Source organism: Ursus arctos, unplaced genomic scaffold, assembly GCF_023065955.2.
Source record: "Ursus arctos isolate Adak ecotype North America unplaced genomic scaffold, UrsArc2.0 scaffold_24, whole genome shotgun sequence".
Classification (NCBI taxonomy): domain Eukaryota; kingdom Metazoa; phylum Chordata; class Mammalia; order Carnivora; family Ursidae; genus Ursus; species Ursus arctos.
Window position 1 is genome coordinate 34,592,643 of NW_026622919.1, and position 16,921 is coordinate 34,609,563.

The 16,921-nt window shown below is 53.1% G+C and overlaps 1 protein-coding gene across 2 annotated transcripts in view; it reads left to right on the forward strand.

Annotated features, from left to right (window-relative positions):
* Positions 1–16,921, forward strand: part of MRM1 (mitochondrial rRNA methyltransferase 1) — a 58,446-nt gene that overhangs the window by 15,081 nt on the left and 26,444 nt on the right. The window lies entirely within an intron of this gene.

Below are 16,921 nucleotides of genomic sequence, written 5' to 3' on the forward strand. Positions count from 1 at the left end.
TCAGGGAGACAGATGGCAGCTCAATCTAACAGGATTCCAGAGGTTAAATGGGGTACTTTGGAGGTAGTGAGCTCCCTGTTACTGGAGGAGTATAGGCAGTCAGATGGCCATTCAGGTAGGACGTTGCCCAGGAGTTTCAGGTAGAGGTTATTAAGGTTGGATTAATGGCCTCTGATTGCTTCTATGATTTAGTAAGGAAGCATTGGGAGCTCAAAACTTAAGCCGGTGGGATGCGGCGGGGGTGGGGGGGGCAGGATTGCAGCTGACAAACATACCTTCCTCTGTGCCTGGGGAAGGCTTGTATTGGCGTCTATCTGTGGAGGAGATTCCCTGAGTTCTGGTTACCCTGGAGCCTAAACCCAAGCTCTGACCCAGATGGCCCAAGGATCTTGGAGCCCTGGGCTGGAAGAGAAGAGAGATGGAGATGTGGCTCCTTCCTCACCTGCAGGGGGCTGCTTGTGAGCAGAATGCAGGAAACAAAGACTGCGAGCCTGGCTGACCTTGATCTGGGTACTGCCTGAGGCACTCACCGGCTGCCTGCATGGGTTCGGGCAATTTCTTTCACTTCTCTGACTCTCATCTTGCTCATCCGAGCAAGGGACTGTCCTCTCTGTTCCAGGGTTTTCTGAAGAATGACAGTCACAAGTGCCTGGAGCCTGGCAGGTGATCGGCAAACTACAGTGATCAGGGTTAACCCCAGATAATTGGTTCTCCTCATCCTCCAAAGCCAGTGACCCTGAACGGGCTGCCTACTCCCTGGTGACCACTTCTCACTATTCTTGGCCTTGGCCAGCCCCTCATTCCTTCTGAGGTCAGGGGTTCCAGACCCCTGGATCCAGAACCCGGCTCAGCCATGGCAGATACCCAAGCCGGACCAGGGGTCCTGTCTGGGCCTGGATGGCAGCCTGATATCCTATCTGTTGGTCCTCTGTCTCTGCCTGTTCCTGCGGCTACTGGGCCTGGAGCTTCCTCACTCTGGCGGCCCAGTCCTTCCCAGTCCTGCATCCAGTGTCCTGGCTCAACTCCCATGTTGCACCCAGAAATTTCTCCCACATTACCCCCAGCCCAGCCCATCGTGGAGAAAAATCAAATCTCATTAAAGGCCATTGATTTTCCTCCAAATTTGCTGCGAGTACACTTTGAGGCTTCTCAATATTACTACTGGGCTCCCACCTTCAGCCCCTCAACCACCATAGCTTCCTCAGGGAAACTGAGGAGCACGGGGCTGGCAGGCCCTAGGGAGGGCGCGAGGGCTGCAGGCGCTGTCTGCTGGGGCCCCCAGCCCACTCCAGCCCTCCCTCGTGGCTAGACTCTGGACATGGCACTGGTTTCCGGGGAAGTGAGTACTTCCCTGCCTGGCTGCCCCCTGGCTCAAGGCTTAGGCAGAAGGGGGTGTGTTTCTGTGTGTGTCTATCTGTCCTTGTGTGTTGGTGTGTGATTTCGTGCGTCTGTGTGTGCGTGCATGGGTGTCAGTGGTGTGTCTCTGTGCACCTGTGTGTATTTACCTCTGTGTCTGTTTGTGTGTCTGTAAGTGCGAATGCAGTGTGGGGCGGGGGTCTTGGCTTGCAGTTGAGCTCCGACTGCTATGCTGCCCATGAAACAGCCAGCCTGGGGAAGTGGGAGGGGCTTGACTTGGGATAAACCCAGGATATGGTTCTCTTCCGAGGGGCCAAGAGCTGGGTAGGCCTCTTCAGGGGGCACAGGCTTCTCTGTCCTCTCCCGCTCATCGCTTCTGTCCTTTTGTCATCTTGGAAATGGGGCACCTTGCTGACTTTGTTGTAGTATTAGGTTTGGGGTTTGGGGGCTGGTGGAAAAGATTTGCAACCTAATGTTGGGGGGTGGGCATGAATTCTGCCCCCCCCATCTGAACTAACTGTCCTAGGTGGGTGTGTTTAGAGTTGACTGGACATACAGTTGACTGGACTCACCTGGTGAGTCTGGAGAGAGTAGGTTAGGAGAGAAGATTGGCAGTGAGGGCACCAGGGAGGGTTTGTGGCATGGAGGGCATTCCTGTCTGCCTGGGTCATATTCCTAGCATATCAAACATCAAGGTCAGGCTTAATGGGGAAAAAAGTCATAAACAGGGGCCCTTTGGCTTTTGTGGGTGAAGTGACTTTCGGCCTGGCAGGAGGCTGGGCCACTTGCCTCTAGCCCACCTGCCAGGGTCAGAGGTCAGCCATGGTGCCAGACTGGCCTTCTAAACTCTGGGACACAGCTGAGCTACCCCAGGGAGCAGCCTTGATGAGGACTCCGATAAATTTGGAGGTGAGATGGTCCCTGGGTATGTGCCCTCAGTGAAGCCTCGCCTGCCATCCCTACCCCAGTCCTGCAAGGCCTGTCATGTTCACGGATGTGAATGCATGTTCTCCCACAGGCCTCTGCCGGGGAGCTGGGAGCAGCTCTCCGGGTTCTGGGGACAGGCCAGATTTATGGCACTGGGAGAAATATTTAGGCCTGAGACAGTTTGGTTGTGTTAATTATGGAAATCTAAAGATAATCTATATTTAATGCTGAATTTTGTCAAATTTGCTAAAGAATTAGGGGAGCGTGTGCAAACAGTGACACTTCAATGAAGAACAAGGTGCAATTAAACTCTGAAATTTACAGTGGAATAATTGGAGAGCATGACAAATATAGTTATCAGCAGCAACTAATTAGGGGTCTGCTCGAGGTTTCTGGGCTTGATTAATCTTGCCTGGATGCTAATAAGTTATGCTGGGCAGCTGATACCATTTGTCGCCTCCTACTTTCCGCCCTCTCCCCAGCGCACTTGGGGGGTGGGGACGTGGCCCATTCAGTCCCTCCCCCTGTACGGCCTGGGCTGAAGGGGAGATGGGGCCACCACAGCTCCTATGCTGAGACCCCCTCTCCAACTAAGGGTGGCATGGACATCTTGAGCCGTCCCTTTTCAGGCATCCTGGGGTCTCACTTGAGGCTTGTTGGGATGGGGGGAGAGAGGGTTGGGGCTGAGTTCTGAGGTCTAGCTGAGCCTTACTGGGTCAGATTTGTTCCCTCCCTGTTGACATAGCTCAGCCTGACTCTGCCTTTCACTCCACACCTCATAGGAAGGGGCACTAAAGCCCTGACTGGGACCCCAGAGAGAGCCATACAACCCTTTGTTGGCCAAACAGCCCCCTCCTCTTTTCCTGCCAGGTCTCTGCACATCGTCCTTGCTGCTCTTGGTGGCCAAACCTTATATCCACTGGTTAAAGTTTAGGGCTGCACTGGTGCAGAACCCTGGGCATGGCTGCCAGGTCCAGCTGTGAAGCTAGAACCATCCCCTTCCTTTCTCTGTCTCACCCTGTCTCGGATTCTCTCTGCCTCATGACCCAGAAGCGACCCTTAAACCTGCTGCTCCTGCCCCCCCCCCCAGGAGCCCACCCTGGGAGAGGTCTCTGTGTGACTAGTTAGAAGAGGGAGTAATCCCTCAAGAACTCTCTTCTCCACTGCCCGTCTTTTGCTCAGAAGTTCTCCAGACTCTCAAGTCCCTCACCTGGGGTCCCCCAGGACTGGTGGCATCTGCCAGCTGTGTGCTTGGACCCCAACCTGAGCGGTCCCCCTTTCATCCCCTGCCTTTGCTCAATGTCGTTTGGCACAGGATGGGAACTCCAGTCGGCAGCCTCAGAGGACGTGAGTGAATCTAAAATGGGAAGTTAGATGGACTGCTTGGAGTTTTGAGGTCACCACCTGGGCTTGTGTCCCGGCCTTGGGGGCCCTGTGCGGTTCCCAACCATGTCCAGTCTCGATTTCCTTCTTATGGAACAGGGATAATTACTTCAGGGCACTGGTTCCCAGGGTTACCAGGACCTCCAGTAAAGGGCTAGGAGCTGAGCAGGCCCTCAGTAGATGGGGCTCCCCCCTTGCTCCCCCTCTCCTTCCTTCTACCTGCCCCCCCCCCTCCTCCACCCCTTTCACTCCCATCTGAATTCCCTGTGGCTTGCGCAGTTGTCCCTGTGACTGTGTCAGACTCGTCCACCAGAGGGCGACAGATGCTGTGGGCACAAGCAAAATGGACCTCGGCATGGGGGGGGGGCGGGGCTGGCACCCTCCTTGGGCCTCCCTCTGCTCTGCTGTCTCCTGGACTTGAGGGCTGGAGGATTTGAGGTTAGGGAGTCTTTTGTTCCCTTCTCCGCACAGATTACAGCCTCTGAGATTTGGGTGAAAATTAGAGGAAAACCTTCCCACGTTGGTACAGCATGTTTACCAGTCACCACTGCCGTCCCCGGCCCCTGGGGCAAGGCTGAGTCGGCCCATTTTACAGATGGGGAAATGTGTCTTGGTCATTGCTTACTCTTGCAGAGACTGGCAGGTTGCAGGTGCAGAATGCATTGGATAAACCAAGACTCGGAGCAAATTTGCCAAGGGTGAAGTGGCCTGTGAGGGGAGAGTTGGGACGCAAACCCAGGCTTCCCTGACTTCTTGATTAGCAACTTTTCCTCTGCCCCAGTTTTTCTGATCAATCAAGACCCTGGTCTAATCCCTCCCTGTCATTGTCACAGTCCCTGGTTCTGAGGCAACTGCAAATGGGGCCTCAGGCTTCAGACTCTAGCCTCTAAATCCTCAGGGGCTGTGTGTCTGTGGATAGATCATGAGCTCGTTTGAGCCACAGCTTTCTGGAAGATGGTCAGGTGATGCTTAGTCCCTTCTTTGCATGGTGATTATGGGATGAAGTGAGCTGATGGCTGCAGACAGCCCTCTCCCCTAGGATAGGCTCCCGGAGGGCCTGGGCCGGAGGCTCCCCCTAGGGACTCTAGGTCTGTCACTTGGAGCTGGGAGGGGGAATGCAAATACCCGCAGGTCCTGTTCAGCCTCTCTCTGGGGGAAGAAGAGAGATGGGGGCTTCTTTCTCGGGAACCTCCAGCCCTTGCAGCTGCTAGAAGGGATCTGGCTCCGTCGCCATGGCAACGCGGGCCAGCCGCCTGCAGAGCCTTCCCGAGCCAGTCGCCTTGACCTCACTTAGGATGATTACCTTTCGGCAAATAAAATAATTGTGTTAATAAAGAGGCTGTTCGCCCCCTCGTCCCCCACCCCGCTTGGCCTGTTCCCCATCGCCACCCCGGGGAGAAGGAGAGGCTTCTCCCACCCAAATACCCCTGGCCTGTGGGATGCCTTCTTCTTAAATAAGTTGTGGACTGAGATCCCGACTGGGTTTTAATTTTTGCTGATTTTAACCATCTCCTGTCCTTCCCTTCTTGCTTTCTGCCTCCTTGCCCCGGACGGCTTTGTCGAAGTTGCACAGTTGAGATAATACGATCTTCTGTCTTCCTTCGCCATGGCTTTGAGCACCCACTGGGCCTCCCCAGCTAGCACAATAATAAATTCCACTTATTGTGGGCCTGCTGTGTGTTACAACCTTTACAAGTACTTTCACGAATGTCTTCTCCTTAATCCCGGTAACAGCTGTGCGAGTCAGGAGCGAGTCAGGAACTTCAGTGCCACTCGACAGAGGAGAAGACCGGGGCTCTGGGAGGGAAAACATGGGTGTGTTTTTGTTTTGTTTTGTTTTTAATTTTATTTATTCTTAAGTTGGAGCAGAGTTGACACATAATATTGCATTAGCGTGCGGGGTGCAGCATGGTGATTCGACATCTCTGATGTTAGCTGTGCCCACCACAAGTGTGTCTGCCATCTGTCACCGCACAACACTGGTGGCATACACAGACTACTCCCTACGCTGTACCTTTCCTCCCTGTGACGTAGTCATGCTATAACTGGAAGCCTGTAGATGACGTTCTTTTTGACAGGGCCAGAAACCGGGTCAGGCCTCTGGACTGGGGAATGGGCTCTCCTACTGGGGTGTGGCCATTTGGCCTGGAACATTCAGTTCAGTCCCTGGCTGGCCACTGGGCTGGGCTTCCAGGGGGTCAGGGGGAGAGGGGAGGGACCTAGCCCCAGAACACGGAGACACACAAGGCATTGTGACGTGCGCTCAGAGAGCAGGAGGGTGACGGAGACCTGGCTCGGTGCGCGGCAGTAGATGTCACATCCCCCTCGAGGGGGACAAGGAGGACAAGACTGGCAGTTAACGGAGCCTCTGGTAAGTGGCTGCCACTTTGCTGAGTGCCTCACGCTTGTTATTGTACATGATGCTAATTACAAGCTCATTTCACAGATGAGAAAAGTAAGGCTCAGAAAGCTTAGGTGAATTTTTCAAGGTCACCCGGCCGGTCAAGAGTGAGGATGTAAGCCCAGATTTGCTTGACCTCCCTGCCCATGCTCAGTGCTTATTTCGCTTTATCAGCCTGCCTGCCAGGGGTGGGAAGGAGAGGGAGAGACGACCACGGAACGGGCAGAGCAAGGCACGGAGCACAGTCTCCGTACACGGATGGGGCCTCTTGGACGACTAACGTTGCTTTAGCCACTGTTCCATATTATAGGTTCTTGTTAAAAATACTTGCCCAAGGGGCGCCTGGGTGGCGCAGTCGTTAAGCGTCTGCCTTGGGCTCAGGGCATGATCCTGACGTTCCGGGATCGAGCCCCACATCAGGCTCCTCTGCTGGGAGCCTGCTTCTTCCTCTCCCACTCCCCCTGCTTGTGTTCCTTCTCTCGCTGGCTGTCTCTAATAAATAAATAAATCTTAAAAAAAAAAAACTTGCCGAAGAGGGGTTAACAAGACTGTAGCTAGGGATAATGTCAGCAGTCTGGATTTGAGGCGCTCCTTCAGCCCCCCACCCCCCAGAGGCGGTGCCCCAGACAAAGTGAAGGCTTCAGCAGGGACGGGCAGGGGACAGGGCGTGACCCGGGCACACTAGGTGGCGCTCTGATATCGGTCAATCCTCTGAGTGCCTGGCTGTGCGGTGGCTGGTTGGCTAGGCAGGAGAAGTCCTGCTCCCTGGACCTAACACCCAGGGCTAGGGCTGGGTGGAGAGGCTCTGGAGAGGTCAGAAGCCAGGCTGGGGGTCGGGGGCACTGTTCCTCCCAGTCACGACTCCTGGTCATTCCTGGGGCCCCAAACAGGGGCTGAGAGTAGCAGTGGAAGGGACAGAGGGACCAGAGGGGCTGTGGAGGGGGGCATGGGGATGTCAGTGAGGGGGGTGAGGGAGGAGCAGCCCGGCTGTGTGTGGGTGACCCTGAGCTGCTGAGGGCATGGGGAAGGCTGTCCTCTCATTGACCACTAGACCCCAGGCTTCTAAACCCAGGGCCCCCCTGGAGGTGGGACTTGCCCGGCTCACCTGCCCTTGGACCCCAGGCCAGGTTAAGAGGGAGGCTGGAAAGGCGAGGTATGGGTAAGCCTCCAGATACTATTGAAGGAAGCCTGGGGAGATACTGGCAAGACATGGGTCCAGGCCCCAAAGACCTGGATTCCTGTCCCTGTTGAGCTGTGTCCTGGCCGTGTGACTGTGGGGAGGTCTCAGATCCCTGCTTCATTCTTGGTGACGTGGGCGTCAATCTCCAAGTTGCTGGGACACTGGATGAGGTCATACGCAGAGGCACTCAGTGAGCCCAGCACGGGGCATCTCTCTTGTGTCATCGTTTTTTGGAAGGGGCATCTTGGTCTCCTCGGCTCCTGCAGGCCTGGTCAATTCTCAGCGACGCTGACCGGTTAATACCTGGGGGCGGAGGCGGTTGGGGCTGCCAGTGTTCCGGGGGGCCTTCAAACCTCCCCCTGCGGGAGGCCGTCCTCCAGAGACCCTGCCTTCAGATTTTAGCATTTCCCCTGCTTGGAAATGTGCACCTTGGAGCTGGGCCTGCCGACTCCACATACTTGTCCTGTGTCCCCCCCTTGCAGGCCCCTCTCTGCTTGTCTGGGGCTCCGTGGTATCTACCCTCTGCAACCACTGGGGGAAAGGGAGGAGAGGGGCAGACTTGCCTCTGGGCCTCTTTTCTGGTAGTCTGCTTGCCTACTTCCCTCCTAGCTGGTACAGGTGGGGAAACTGAGGCAAGGGGGCACCATGGAGACAAACCACAAATCCCCAAATGCTGGTTGGTGTGGGGAGCAAGGTGGTGAATGACTTCCTAGCCTCCTTGGGGAACTCTTTTGGGGGCGGGGGGGTGCAGATGGGTTTTCATCCTAAACTCTCAGGAAAGAAGTGTCAAATGGCTGGCCTGAGATCAGCAAGGTGCTAGGAGAAAGGACAGGAACAGTCCGGGAGCAGTAAGCCGAGGGCAAGGGCAGTGGGGACAGATTTCCTCAGTGGACAAACATTCTGCAAATATTCAGCGAGACATGTGGCCAGGCGCTCCTCGAGGTACTGGGGGTTCGGGGGACCTGGACGGACACACTCCGCACCCTGGGGTAGGGTCCATGGAATCAGGCTGCTTGAGGCTTGACTCCAGGCACCTCCCCCCAGTCACCTAACACCCCGAAGTGCCTGTTTCATCGTCTGTAAAATGGAGATAAAATGTCTTCTCGTGGGATTGCGGTAGGTGTTAGGCGCACGGAAGGTGCTTAGCACGGGGCTTGGCATTGAATGGCTGGGAACTGCTGTGTGTTTGGTCAGTATTCATGCGGTCACGGGCTCCGGAGAGTGTGACCTGGAGTAAGGTGCTCGCCTTCCTTGAACCCTGGGTTCCTCATCTAAGAACAGGACCCTGTTGTGGGGCAGAAACCCATTGAGAGAGTGCCTGGGAAGGGTCCATTTAAATTGTGTGTGTGTTGAAGACCCAGCATGTGTGCCCCGTCGATCCTGCAGGCTACCTGAGCCGGTCGAGTTGTCAGATGCTGCGTGGTGCCCTGGCGGTCCATGTCAGGACGTCTGTCCTAGAGCTTCAAGGGCTGGAACTGAGGCCCCAGTGGAGGTGTGGAGATGAGAGCCAGCCGAAGAATTTGCAGCATTTCCCCAAAGGCCTAGGGAAGTCAGGAAATAAGTCTCAGAGATCGAGATGGGATCAACCCTTCCTGCAGCCCAACTCTGGGCTGGAAGTTGAGGTCAGGTGGGTCCTCTCCCCCTGTGGGTATCCTTCTCTCCGTGGACCCTGTCCTGCCAGGCCGAATTCCTGCTGCCTAGCTACGGAACAACCAAGGAAAAAATAATCCAGTGGGCTCTGTCCTAGAGGCTTTTGATGTCTGCCTCCCAGCTCCTCACACAGATGAAAAGGTTCCTGTCACCTCCTTGAGTGTTTATTAGAGCCTGGGGCTTCCTAACCCCTACCCAGCCCACTTGCCCAACCAGCTGGCTGAGTGGTGGCACTGGCCAGGGTTCAGCTTGGACTGGGGCTGAAGAAGCAAAGAATCCAGAGAGGAGACTCCCATCTGGGTGAATTAGGATTGGGGGCAGCCCACTGTTTCTGGGGAAAGGAGCTGTAGGAGGCAGAGTGGTGGAGTGGGAAGAGCATGGGTAGCGGGGGCAGCGAGCCTGGGTTCTGATCTCTCTACTACCTGGGGGTGTCTCGGGCGAGATGACTGGTAATAGGACTCACTCTGGAAGGTGGACACGCAGCTTGCATGAGATCACCAGAGTGAGGGGCCTTGGACTGTGAATTCGAGCATCCTTGTCGATAGGGTCACTTAACTGGAATTTGGGCAATTTTGTGGCTTCCCATCCCCCTACCCCAGCTGCTTTTCTCAGCTCATTGACCGATCGATTAGGTGAAAGGCATCACAAGGAACGAGCAAGGTGCCATCCAGTTAGGGGATAGGATGTGAGCAGAAAATCCCAGAGTATACTTCCTTTCTAGGACAGCGTAGACGAAAAGGAGCTTTTCTGGTTGGGAGATTCCAAGAAGGCCTCATAAAAGAGGGAGTGTTTCTCAGATGGCTCCAACTGCCTGACAGGTGAAAAGCCTGGGGCCCACAGCCACCAAACTGCAAATAGGCTGCTTTCCTAGAGCAAAGTGTAAGTGACGTGAAACTGAAAGGGAGTTGTGGCAAATTCCTGGATTATTAAAACAACAGTGCACTGTGTCCGGGAAGAGCATCGGAGGCTGAATTATTTGGAAAATTACTAAAATATTCTTTCAAATGCCTGGATCTGCTCCGCTCCCTCAAGGTGGCCCACTCCCTTTTCCCTTCCCTTCCAGAATAACAGGCTTACAAAAATCTCTTCTTCCTCCTCTCCCTCAGCTTGCCATCGTGTCCTTAACCCCATTTCCACTCCTCAAGAAAGAAGGTGGTATAGGAGGAAAATTGGGGGCGGGGTGGAGAGAGGTGGTCCCCAAAGTGTCCTTGGAGACTGTGGAGGGATGGCCTTGGGTTGGAGGTGTCAGAGGCACATTGCATGCTTGGGTCCCTGAAGGGAGGTACATGGGGGGAAAATCCTTTTCTCTGCCAGAAATACTCATGTCAAGTAATTTACATTAAACCAGACTCACAACACTCTTCATTCTTTCCATGATACCAAAGGAAGGGGATGGAGTTTGGGTAGCAGAGGTGGAAGAAGGAGGGGGAGGAGGAGGGAGAGGAGGCGGGGCCAGTAGCCTGCTGGCAGAGCTGTCTGCTTTATTTGTCTTGTTCCTGGAGCAGGCTGGCGGAGCCTGTCCCTAACCCACAGCAGGCAGCAGGCAAGAACACAGGCTAAAGGAAAGACAACTTGAGCCCTTTTCCCCTCCCTGCCTCTGGCTCCACCTCCTTCTGTCTCTCTGTCTCTGATTCACGAGGCAAATTCCCAGGGGACTCCTAGGGCACCTCTGTGCTTCCCTGGCGTTGCACAGGGTGGGTATGATTTTGTTTCTTCTCATTTTAGACCGAGCTTGGGATTTCTCATGCCCAGTTACCGAGTGTGGCTTTGGTCTCCTTTGGGGGAGCCGGGGTGGGTAGAGAGCCCACACTGCTCTCTCATTCTTCCAGAGCCCAGCTGGGCTTGGTTGGGCCACCAGTCCCCTATGGGAAATCTTCCAAAGGCCGGAATCTGTTCTCCCAAACCAGGTCCAAAAGGCTCTGAAGAACTTTAATTTCTACGTGTTCACATTCCGATTAGTCCTTTCTGAGGTATCGCTACCTTCAGGGGCATTTTTGTTAACGAGTACCTCAAAGGTCCTGAGCATTGGGACCTGACTCAGCCTTTTCGCCACCCTGGTAGCAGGGGTGTTGATCTCCCTTCACCCATGGACGCCCAAGGCTCATGAACAGCGTGAACAGCCGAGTCTGGATTTGAACTCGGTTCTTCCCTTCTCTGATGCAGGGCTCTTTCCCCAGGGGCTGCGTGCCCTGCCCGCCCTCCCTCTGGGTTTCCTGCTTTCCCCTCACATCCAATCACCCGGACGTTTTCAGGGTTCGAGCCCACCGTCGTGTCATTTTAATAGCCACACCGTGTCCCGACATGTTGCCAGATGGTCACCTCGGTCACTCTCGTTGGGTGAGAGGTGTCTCATTGCCTGTGTAGTAAATGCAACCGCTGCCCCTTTTCAGATTGCATCCGTTGTTTTCGTCTTCCCCTTACGTTCCTCGAGTAGGCTCGGCCCTGGCGCGGGCTCTGTGTCTCAGCCCAGGCCGGGGTGGTGGTCCGTGCCCGGTGTCCCGACCCAGAGTGCGCTCCATGCGGAGATGGCTGACAGCCACCTCTCTGACGACGTCGTCATCTCCACCCAGAAGCGGTCACCACCACCCCTCTAGGAGCGGCCGCGGTGGTGCCGTGTAGGTTCTGTGCCATTGTGGTGTCGCCTGGACCCACTTCCCCCATAATAGCACAGCGCATCTCAACATTTCTCAGAGCCAGCACCACATTAAAAACCAAGGGCTGAAGTGACCCAGAGCATAAATCTGCCTCAAACATTGGCCAGGAAATTTAACATGAGCTGAATGGCCAATGTATCAATAGCAGGCTTAACACGGAACTACTAATGCATTTCCCAAAACAGGTACCAAGATTTAGAGACGGAACATGGTTAAATGGTGTCACCATAAAGTTCAGTCTTTAGCCATAGTGCATCTGCTTGGTGTAAAGCATACATTTTATGAACCATGTGGGTAACTTGAGAAAAGGGATCAATTCTAGGAAGGGACCCTTATTTCAGTTCCAGTGTAAGGGAGGCTTGCGGTTCAGGTGGCAAATGGGGATAGGAACACCTCTGGGGTGTGAGGCTCTTATGAACTGGCAAAGGAGGGAAGCAGAGGACATTGGTCACTGTGGAGGGATGAGGAAGGGGCAGATCTTTCCAATTCAGGGGGAGGTGAAGGCACAGAGCAGGAAGGGACGTGCCTGGGGTCAGGAATAGATTCCTGGAGAGTTCCAAGCATCTGAGCCAAGCTGCCTCCTGGTTTTGCAAAGCATGGATATTAATAAGGGTGATTAGTAATCATGACGTGTGAATAATAAGGGGATGGTTAATTGTCCTGGGTATGATGAACAGCAGTCACTGGGAGAGGGTGGGGGAGTTGGGACCCCCGACACACACACAGTCACGTGTGAACTGTTCTTGGCTGATATTTATGGGTCCTCAAAGCCAGCAAGCTGAAGGGGTATCAGTACTTTTAAAAACGGAACCTAATAAGGCAGAATTTTAAAATTCATTTATAATTTCCCTTTATATACTATAAAAGGACATGTGTTCCCAGCAGAAAATTTGGAAAATACAGAAATACCAAGGAAAGAAACAAAAACCAGTATAAATATCTTGACGTATATTCTTCTAATCTTCTGTGTGTACATAAATATACCATAAACTATTTTTTAAAACAGAACCAAACACAATTGGATTATATTCTGCATGGTATTTGATAACTTGCTTTTTTTTTAACTTACAAATATTCATGTGTACTTCTCCATGGAATTAGTCTTTGAGAATATGATTTTTTTTTTTAATGAGGGGAACAATATTTTGAGCAAGGAGGAGCCCATTTGAAAAGAAGTGCATCCTTTCCTGCCTCTTCCAGTTGGAGAGGCTGGGGATCTTCAGGACTGGGGGAGGAAATACGGGAGGGCAGAGTAGCTCAGTGGGCCCCTACGGATCAGGGAGTGGGCAAGGAAGGCGGCAGTGCTAGGAGGGGGGAAGTCTCTTCTGAAAACATACCAAACTTCTGGACTCCAACGTGGGGCCCTGCTAGGGAGCTTCCAGATGCCTGGCTGGTGCCAGGGTGAGGGAGGGTCAATCGCTCTGCTGCCTCAGAGGTCTTGGGCTTGAGAAGGAGCTTACAAGCGGAGCCACAGACTCTCTGCCCCATGATTGGGCCACTGGGGAAAGAACATCTTCTGGCTGGATGGAGATGCGAGGTTGAGTGTGATTTCGCCCTTCCTGAAAATGGGAAAGCACCTGACAACAAATGTGGGCCTGACCCTCAAGGGCTTTCCCACCAAACACCAAGAAGCTTAGCTCCCCAGAGCTCTGAGGACATCTATCTCGACCTCTGCATTGCTTGGCACTGCGGACCCCAGCCTTCGTGGACTGAAGGAGAGGGACCCCACAGGACCACTGCTGTGCATATTTGGCACTTGGTTAGAATTCTTAGGCAATTTGCATTCATTATTCATCCAGTCCGTAAGTGAGAGTTACCCGCTATCTATCTCATGAGTAGAGGTCCCACGACCTGCTGGCTCTGCGGCCAGGGGCAAGGTGCTTCACGTCTCTGTCCTCAATGTCCTCATCTATAAAATGGGGCTCTTACAATGGTATGTAGCTCGGGATATTGATGGGAGGAATAAGATGAAATAGTAACGGCAAATTGGGCTTAGAACAGTGCTTGGGATATAGTGCTCAGTAGCTATTAGCTATCATCATCCTTGCTGCTTCTGTTCTGTGTCAGCCGCTGGGGATAAAGAGATGGGGGCGCCTGGCTGGCTCCGTCCATAGAGCCCGAGACTCTTGATCTCTGGGTTGTGAGTTCAAGACCCACATTGAGTGCAAAGATTACGTAAAAACAAAATCTTAAAAAAAAGGGGGGGGCACCTGGGTGGCTCAGTGGGTTAAGCATCTGCCTTCGGCTCAGCTCTAGTCATGATCCCAGGGTTCTGGAATCAAGCCCTGTGACTGGCTCCGTACTCAGTGGGGAGTCCGCTTCTCTCTCCCTCTGCCTCTCCCCCACCCCTCCCTCTCATGCCCCACCCATAAATAAATAAAATAAAATAAATACAAACAGATGACTAAGATGCCTAAGACTCAGATCCTGCTGTCAGGGAGTGAAAATCAGCTGCAGGAAAGCCCCCAGGTCTGGACAGTGGTCTCTGGGGGTGTGCCTCCTTCTGGGGGAGTAGGGTTTTGACAGGCAGCCCCCAACCCACATGCTCGCTCCCAGCTGTGGTTCCCCCAAGACATGGCTCCCAAGACCTGGCCCAGTGTGCCGCTTTCTCAGCCTTTAAAAAGCGAGGCCAGTTCCTCCCCCCCAGGTCCCCTCTGCAGCAGAAGCAAGGTGGCTGTTTGGAGAGGTGACAAAAAATTAAAATTAAAGCTAAATTAAAAAGAAGATTCCCATTTCCTCTCCCCATCGCACTTTCCACCTTAATTTTATCGCATCTTCCTTCTCGTTTTATTGACTTTTAGAAGCATTGCCACAAGATTTAGTGTGGAGCAGGAGGGGAGGTAATAAATACGGTACTCCTCTTGCCTCCAATTAATGCCGCCAGGGGGTAGGGGCTGGGGGAGAAGAAGGGGGCCGCCTCTGGGGTGTGAAGCCCCTAGGGGCAGGGACCATCCAAGACCACAGAGCTGGGGGAAAGACCCCCCTAGGGCGGGGGCGATGGTTCCTTGGGGGTTTTGTCCCCTCCCTGGGTCCGTTTCTTGGTGACCCACAGGAAGAGAATAAAGCCCGAACTGTTCTAATCCGTCCAGAAAACAGAAATCAGAATTTACAGGCTCCCTTGGCTGGCTTTACAAACAACTCCAGAAATCTCCCCTCTCTCAAACTCCACCCATATTTCCTGGGACGAAGATTCCCCACCCACCAAACAGATCTTTATTTAATTTAATTTTATTTCATGCTCTGTTGGTGCAAGGCAGTTTTTCCTCCTCTCTCCACCCTCCTTTCTTCCTCTATTTATTTTTTTGCTGCCCCCCCTCCAATCTCTAATATCATTTTCACCCACCCACAGCGACGCTGCGTATTTTCTTCTGACCTTAATGGCCCCGGTTTCCCCTCAGTATTTAAGCGGAACAAGACAGAGGTAAGTGGCAAATAAACAGCGGTTCCTATTTACGCTGGCAATTTCGGTTGATCGTGGAGAGGCTGCCTTGAAATTAACTCTGCTGCTGTCTGCTGTGGAGGAATATCTGCCAGGCACGGAGAACCACTCCCTACCGCCCATTACAGCCCCTCCCGGTTATCCGCCCGGGTGACACTGGAGGAGTGGGCGGGTGGGTGTGGAGAGCTGGTGCCCAAAGGGTTTCTTTCTTTTAAAAAACAGGCTCCTCCCCCTTCTTGGCCTTGGCCTTTCACCTCTATAGATCTGTGGGTCTCCCCATGTGGTCTTGGTCAAGCAGTATCTACCAGGGAACTTGGTAGAAATTCAAATTCTCCAACCATCCCATCCCAGAAAACTCTGGGGGGTAGGATCCAGCAATCTGTTGTTGTTGTTGTTTTGAAAACTTTTTTGAAGTGTAATTCACATACTATGAAATTTATCTGTTTTAAGCATACTGTTCAATGTCTTTTTAGTAAATTTATTGAGTTAGGCAACAATCACCCCAACCCAGTTATAGAACATTTCCATAACCCCAATAAAATCCCCAGTGTCTGTGGACAGTTAATCCCTTCCCCACCCCAGCCCTAGGCACCCACTAATCTACTTTGCGTCTCCATAGATTTGTCTTTTCTGGAGGATCTTTTCAGTCTGGCTTCTTTTACTTAGCATAATGATTTGTTAATTGTTAACAGCTTTATTGAGATACAATTCACATTACCATACAACTCACCCATTTAAAGTGTACAATTCAATGGCTTTTAGTATATTCGCAGTCATCCAACTGGCACCACCACCAATTTTAGAACATCTTCATTACCCGCAACAGAAAGCCTGTACCCCTTAGCTGTCACCTCCAAATTCCCCTATCCCTTCGCCCTAGGCAATCACTAATCCACTTTCTGTCTCTAATAAATTTGCCTGTTTTGGACATTTCATATAAATGGAACCATATACAATGTGGCCCGTTGTGACTGGCTTATTTCACCAAGCAGAATGTTTTCACGGTTCATCCATGTTGTAGTGTGTGTCAATAGTTTAGCCCTTTAATTGCGACTAGCATTCCATTGCATGAATAGGCCACATTCTGTTTATCCATTCACCATTTCACGGACTTTTGGGTTGTTTCCAGTTTTTGGCTTTCCTAATAATGCTGTGGAAATTCTGTACATAAAATTCTGTATGTGTGAACATAAGAAAGCTGTATGTTAATCTCATCTTGCGGAACTGGAGAACCACTGCTCTAGGCCTCATCCCCCATCTCTCTTCTAGATCTTTCCTTCACTCTCCCATCTTCCTACATCAAGTGTCCTTCTTCCAGTGGTTTCCTTCTTTCACCCCCTGAACAAGCATTCACGCAGCGCTTACTGTGTGTGCTTGGTTTAGGTTAGGGTGGGCCCCTGGCTACAAGAGTATTGGTGCTTCCCACCTTCATTCCCAACTTCCCGAAGAGCAGGCCTGGGACTCCCTCCCGCAGAAGCCCCTCCCGCAGCCCAGCTCGGTCCATCCACCCACACCCCTTCCCTAGCTCCTCAGAGTAGACACGCAGGCCCGCGGGCCGGTCTAGCGCACTGTGATTGTGTGCCTTTCCTTGACCTCTGCGGCCTCAGCTTGCTCAGCGGCAAGTAGCTGCGCCCGCGCTGACCTGCAGGGATGTCTGGATCGTCACGGGATAGTGTGCGGTTGGTCTGACTACTGCTCCAGGCCCTCAGCACCACTTTCCCACTGAAGTAGTTTGGGGGCACTCAGTAGTTCCTTCCCCGGAACCCGGTGCCACGTCCTCGCCTCTCCCTTCGGCAGCCGCCTCCAATACCGCCCTGCTCCGGGCCACTGCGCCACAGCGCGGCTGGCTGTCCGCCACCCTTCCCAGGAGAGGAGCCACGCCTGGGCGCCCGAAGCCGCGGGCTCTCCTCAGCACTCTCTGAAAATGCAAG